This window comes from Anneissia japonica, unplaced genomic scaffold (genome assembly GCF_011630105.1).
Source record: "Anneissia japonica isolate Jap-2015-1 unplaced genomic scaffold, ASM1163010v1 scaffold287869_len1821871_cov162, whole genome shotgun sequence".
In the NCBI taxonomy this organism is placed as follows: Eukaryota; Metazoa; Echinodermata; class Crinoidea; order Comatulida; family Comatulidae; genus Anneissia; species Anneissia japonica.
In genome coordinates this window covers 931,143-937,738 of record NW_022741034.1, presented here as the reverse complement: position 1 = coordinate 937,738, position 6,596 = coordinate 931,143, and the positions used below count along the sequence as shown (strand labels likewise).

Here is a 6,596-nt window from a genome sequence, read left to right as displayed (position 1 = left end):
AAATGTTAACGAAACTTTTTTTGAAAATTTCGGCAGCATTTCGCGCAATAAGACAGTTGGGATTATCCAAGCGGAAGCGATCGCCTATGATAGGCGATCGCCACGCGTGGAACCTACGCGCCACCCACCACCCTTGGGCCCGCTGAAAGATATATATGCCTCTCAGAAGTTGTTCTGGACTTGGTGTCAGTTTTGCAGTTTTCTTGAGTTTTGCAGTTTCAAGTTGATTTCAATGAATATTCATCATTTTCTGCCTGCTAATGAGGGCTGCTGGTCTGGTTGTATATGCAGATGAATTAACTGTAGCAAGCTATCTGTAATTTTAAAATATAATATTAGATTTAAGTAACAAATATTTGGAATTTTATTTTTTTTACTACATTTTAAATAATTGCTAAATAACATGTTTTCATTCATTAAAAAAAATACTACATTTAATAACTTTGTATAAATTCAACACCAACACGAGTTTGATAAAACCTGACTATAATATATCCCAAGGCAATGCTTGTTAATGTGTAGACCTTTCTTGGTGAGTTCACAGTGAACTTTCCCGAATGGTGATTTACACATTGTGACATTGCAAACTCAGATATGAGATTGTAAATGTTTAACGATTCAAATTGTGTATCACTTATGGTAATATTGCATGAATGGAAAAAGGATAGGATTAAAATTTAATCTAAAATGGATTAATACATGAAAATATTTAATTGAACAAAAAGCAAAGAAAAAAATATTATATTTTAGTGTTGCAGAAGATTACTTATTATTATCAGGGCAAGATCCAGAGACAATACCACCTTTAGGGGAAATTTTTATAATAATAATAATAAACTCAATTTGGACAACCAATAATTTCTTTTTCTTTTTAGTTTTGGATAGAGAAGTTAAAGCCACCACAATTATGAAAATTACACAATCACTATCACAGTAATCACTACATGTATATCAAAGAAAATGCAGCAATATATAATTTTACAATACAAATCACAAATTAACCATAGCTAAAAAATAACACTCGATACTAGGCCTACATCATAATTGGAAGTAGTGGTTTGGCGCAGTTGGGACAGTTTGGTTTCGCAACCTTGAGGTCAGGGTTTTAATCCCTCACTGTGCATTTAACTTGTGTCCTTGAGCAAGGTACTTTATCTGCATTGCTTCTCACAACACAGGAGTAATTTGGTGGTGGTGTTAAATGCCAAAAAATACTCCAGGGAGCTGGAGTTTGTGTTCCATAGGCGTTTAATCCAATGACCGGGGAAATAATGCGAAGCGCTTAAAAGGCTTGTTGGCGTTAAGCGCTATATAAAAGTCTAACATATTATTATTATTAATTTGAAAAAATGAAATATCTTTCCACTTACCAACATCTGGTATTCTTGTGTTGTTATCCACTTTCTCACATAGCAGAACATGATGTTTCTTAAGGCGTCACATCCAGTTGCCTACTATACCAACATGCCGCTCTAAAAAATAAGAGGAATAAATGAGGGAATATGGTAGCATATAAGGGGAAAGAGTGCAGGATAAAAAACCTCGTACCCCAGATTCTCCAATCCTAACCAACCAACTAGAATTTTTCCGAGCAAAATAATATTAATAATAATGCAACATTTATATAGCACTACTTTATTAAGATCAGAGCACTTTAAGTGTTATACTGTTGAAAAAAAATGTTTAAATCTACTCCAGTATGCCTACGAAGTAGGCTTGTTGAAAACAATGCCTGCGCCAGAAATTCCCCAATGACAAGCCCAATATCTCTAAAAATGGCCCACATTTACCTCAGCCCCACCATGGTTAGGGCTGAGGTAAGTAAATAATATTAGAATAGTGTACCTTTCATGGGCTTTGCTCCATGGACTACTTTTCAAAATTATTATTAATTTAGGGGTTTCAAAGGCTTTATTTAAACGATTTTATAGATACTAATATCTAGAAAATACATGTAATTTTTTTTTCTAAACACACGAATTGCAGTTTCCTTCCCAATCGGGGGTGGGGGGGGGCCAGACTCCACTGATGAGCTCCTCCTCCCACTGGTGAGCCACCCCTGCTGTAACTTTAGATAGCTCTGAATGTAGATGGTCTGAAGATATACAGTAGCTCATTTAAATACAATCTTTGCAGGAGCAAAGTCTGGCTTTGTGTGGGGGGAGGGTGCAAAAATTGATAATATGGAACTAATTGGTTGCCTAGAAAACTCAAGATAAATGAGTTTTCTAGAATTAGAAAACTCATTGTATCTTTAAATAACAGATCATACCATTATTTTAGAGGTAAATCTTAACTGAAACTTTGAGGTACAGTAGCTATAAGTACAAAGGGTTAAATAATACAGAAATTGTCAGAGTTTACAGGACTTTTCTCTAGACCCTGATCTTAGGGAAGTGGCAAATCTCAGATTTATTTATTTAAGCTTTCTTTAACCAGGGTGTATCCATTCATTGACTAGCACTGCTTTTCAAGGAAGCCTTGGTACAGTATATATAACCAAAAAACATATTAATAGGAAGTTTTCAACGGGGGATGACTGGGCCCTCTGCTAGACATGCCCCTGCCAAAAATCCCAGATCTGAATTAAATATTTAATTTTTTTATCTAAAACTGTAGTAAAATGATACTTTAGTTTACAGAGTAATAAATCCTCTCATTTTAAGTTTCTGACTGTGAAATGATACCTTGATAACAAAGCATATAAAGACTAAGTACCACAGAGGCAGAGGGTCTGCATTAATTATTTGGACCATGAAGGTATATACTTGGACAGTCACCCAAAGCCACCCAGTCTAAGAAGAGATTTTAAAAGCATACAAATTTATCAGCCAGGAAGCCTGGGCCACACAAAGTCACACCTTACCTAAGAGTACATTTCAAATTCAATACTGTAATACTTTGAATTGAAGCCCAATGGGCTTTAATCTAAAGATGAAACCCATCTTGAATGGAATCTTCCCCCACCCCCTCTTTCGTTTGCAAATTTAGCCTCTAAAAGAATCCCATCTCAATAAAAAGCCCATGGGCTTCTTTTCAAGATAATAAGCTTCTTTTCGAGATAGTACAGTACATACACTGTACATGAATTTTTAAAAACAAAATAAAAACAAGCTTGGTTTATACTACAATAGTTTAAGTGATTTAATACCAATTAAATACACTCAATGGTAAAGATTAATGTTACAGTGGCCTTATTTATTGTTTCAAAGTACAAATTCACAAAATTTACAGCATTCATTTTGAAAAGAAGCCCCCCCCCCACCACCCCCCAACTTTTTTACTTCCAAAGTTTGAAAAAAAAAAAGGTTTTCCTGTATTGATGAATTAAAAATTGTAGACAACTATAGAAAACCCAGATAATAAACCAGAATAAATTGATCTAAATTAATATGTGGGCAGCGAAAGCACAGAACCCTCAGGCAGTGGTGTATCTAGGGGAGGGACCCAGTCGACCCACTCCCCCACCACCCCCTCTCCCAAATTGAAAAAATTTCAAATCAAAAAATTATGCTCGATAGATAACGCCTACTCACTTAACCTTTTGTACATATTAACTCCCCTATTTCAGTCAAAAGTTCCCACTAAAAATGATGGTATGGCCTGTTAAATTTAAAGATCTGAATTTTCTAGATTTAGAAAAGTGAGATACAGTATCTGAGATTTCTAGAACTACTGTAGAACACTAAGATCAGTGGCTCTAGGATTTAGCAAAGGATGGATGGATAATTGGAGGTGAGAAGGACCAAGCTGGGGGTGGGGTGGTTTTTGGAGGGATATCCCCTGTCACAATCCTATGTCCATGATTTGTAAAAATAAATAATAACATGAATGAAATTCAACATTTTTAATTTGTTTACAACCTATTTTCAGAAGTATTAAATATCAAATTATCCTTTTAAAATATATTACAATAGAGGGTGGTAATCAGTATTTTGTGTATAACTTGAGTTTTAATATGAATTTACGAAGGCAGTGTTCCCCCGAAGCCTTTTTAGCCGTCAATTTTACCAATAAAAATAACTGACCAACCAGTAAAAAATTAGTGTTTTTAAAATTTTAAAAATCATTTATTAGGCCTAGGTATCACAGGCTAGAATTCTTTCAATAAATAAACATCATTCCAGTCCAGGCCTAGGCTTTGATTATAGGTATTGTGTTTTGAAGCCATTGAACTCCACATAAAAGAGGCAATACCTCATGTTGCACATGCTTAGCTGGCTTTATATGGGCAAATTTACCAGTAAAAATGTTTCAATTGGAAGAAGGGTTATTAAATTCAAAGTACAGCTACTTTAAGTTGTTTATGTGTTTTATGTTTGTAATGGATCAGTAAGGAGAAAAGTGCCAACCAACTGACTGGTTTTACAAAAAAATATGGTACTATAAAAATAAATATTCTTTAAATTTCTAGAATTACATTATTTACTGTACCAAGAAAGCTTGGTTTAAAAACAGTTAAACTTGCCTAAGTCGAATCCAAAATGCCATTAAAAATTGTTTTACTATTAGATAAAACCTGTAAAATATGATCGATTATGGTGATTATGGCAATTTATGTTAAAACTGGGTTGAGTGCACATTTTGAACTTTTTCGGTTTCAAATAAATTTCTGTTTTAAAAAGTATCTTGAATCTTGAAGCTACAGTGCATTTACTTCTGAGAGATCTGTTTAAGTGAGCTCCAAGATACTGTAGCTTTTAAGGTCCATTACAAATAACAATGCATTTGAAACCAAACTTGTTAAAAATGTGCACTCAACCCAATTATAAAAACATTTAAGTAGCTATGCTTACGCCAAGATGCACTGCTTTAAGATAGCGAAATTTTAAGACAAATGATTTTAAGACAAATTGAGTAGATGTTAAATGAGAAACATGTTAATAAAAAAGTGAAAGTTGTGTACCAAGCATTTACCATTAAATTTCTGTGATCAGTTTTAATGAATATCAAGCCGCTCCTAGCCTCAAAGCCTGGAATAATCGTCATATTGAACTCCGACCCACCTGGAATGTGATACAATGGGAGTGGAATATGGAGTAGGACCGAAGCAGCTGTCAGCCAGATGACCGCCAATAAATAAGGCTTATGGAATGCTGGTGATGCATGCACAATTAATAATAGTGTTCAGTACTTTCGCTAAACACAAACACACGCAATAGTGTATACACTTATAGTGATTGAACAGTACTTTAACATGCTAACATACAACAATGCTTTTATTTATATTAATGCATATATAGGCCAAACAGTATTACATGAAGAGAGAAGTGCAGACAACCATGCCAACTGTATAGTTGCTCAACATTTGAACTACCAAAACAAAATAAAAATATATGAAATACGATCGTGTTACCACCATCATACTGTAATAATTCAGCCACTGAGAATAATATATTATATATTATATTATATAAATATAATATTGGGCCTATAGACAAAATCTTGTGCAGAATAAATTCAAGTTCAAATAGCCTAGCTAGGCCTACCTTCTTTCTCTTTGCTCTAAATAATCTAAATGATGTTTTGTTCTGTAATTCTGAACTGATTTTTCCGGCCTATGGCAAACCAGCATTCAACAATAAGCGAGCGTACTGTACAGTACTGTATTGTGCATGCATCACCTAGGAAGGGCCTAGGCTAGGAAGCCCTGACCGACTAGGCCTAAAAAGCGACAGTAAATTTATATCAGTCTACACATACTCTCTGTACGACTAAACGCTATAGTCAGCAAACTCAGATTTGGGTTAACTAATTCAGCAATATTTTACACGTAGGCCTACAGTTATTTACATTTTTCAGGTAAAAATTCAGAGAGCACATCAGGACGTCAGGTAACTTCCATGTGTTGTTGTTTACCTGCGAAGCGCCACCTATGGTTGTAGAAACTCTCATTGTCCGCGCGTTTCCCTCCACGCTTAAATACCGACCTACAGTACAAGAGCTAATAAGATAGAAATTTTTTAATAAATAGGTTTATTTGTAAAAAAAAAAAAAAAAAAAAAAAAAAAAAAATGAGATACATAAAATAGCTCTAGCCCCCAAAAAATGTATCTTAGAGCCGCCACTGCCTCTATTTCGAATTCCTGGATCCGCTACTAGTAGCTGGCCATCGACATCATTCATAGAGGTACATTATATATTAATTTCTATAGACGGTGTCATTTGGGCCTACCTCGATCGATCACTTTAGTTGTCCTTTAGAAATACTATGGAAAATAATTTTGTAAATGCATGCCACTGTTGAGAAAATTATCAATGTCTTCAATACAACACCTATCAAACTTCAAAATAATAACCATAGTAAATTATGATAAAACAAATTCCCATTTAGGCCTAACTATGAATCAACGATGAAAATTCAATGATGATGATGGTAGTGGTTATGATGACATCGATGGTATTATGATGATGATGTTGATGGCGATAATGACGATATTGTTTATGATGATATTATGATGTTGATTGTTGATAAATGATATGATGATGTTTGTATGGCAAGGCAATGATGATAATAATGATGACGAAATAATGATGATGATGATGTTGGATGCTTAGTTTATTTTGTCATTCTGATCGGATTTTCTCTACTGCTC

At 34.4% G+C, this 6,596-nt stretch overlaps 1 long non-coding RNA gene across 1 annotated transcript; it reads right to left on the bottom strand.

Moving 5' to 3' along the window:
- Window positions 1-21: 21 nt before the first annotated feature.
- On the bottom strand, window positions 22-5,848 carry LOC117118534. Its single transcript, XR_004447054.1, has 3 exons — window positions 5,794-5,848; window positions 1,371-1,472; window positions 22-314 (listed from the first exon to the last, which is right to left on the bottom strand). It is a non-coding gene; the product is annotated as an uncharacterized LOC117118534 (long non-coding RNA).
- Window positions 5,849-6,596: the final 748 nt, after the last annotated feature.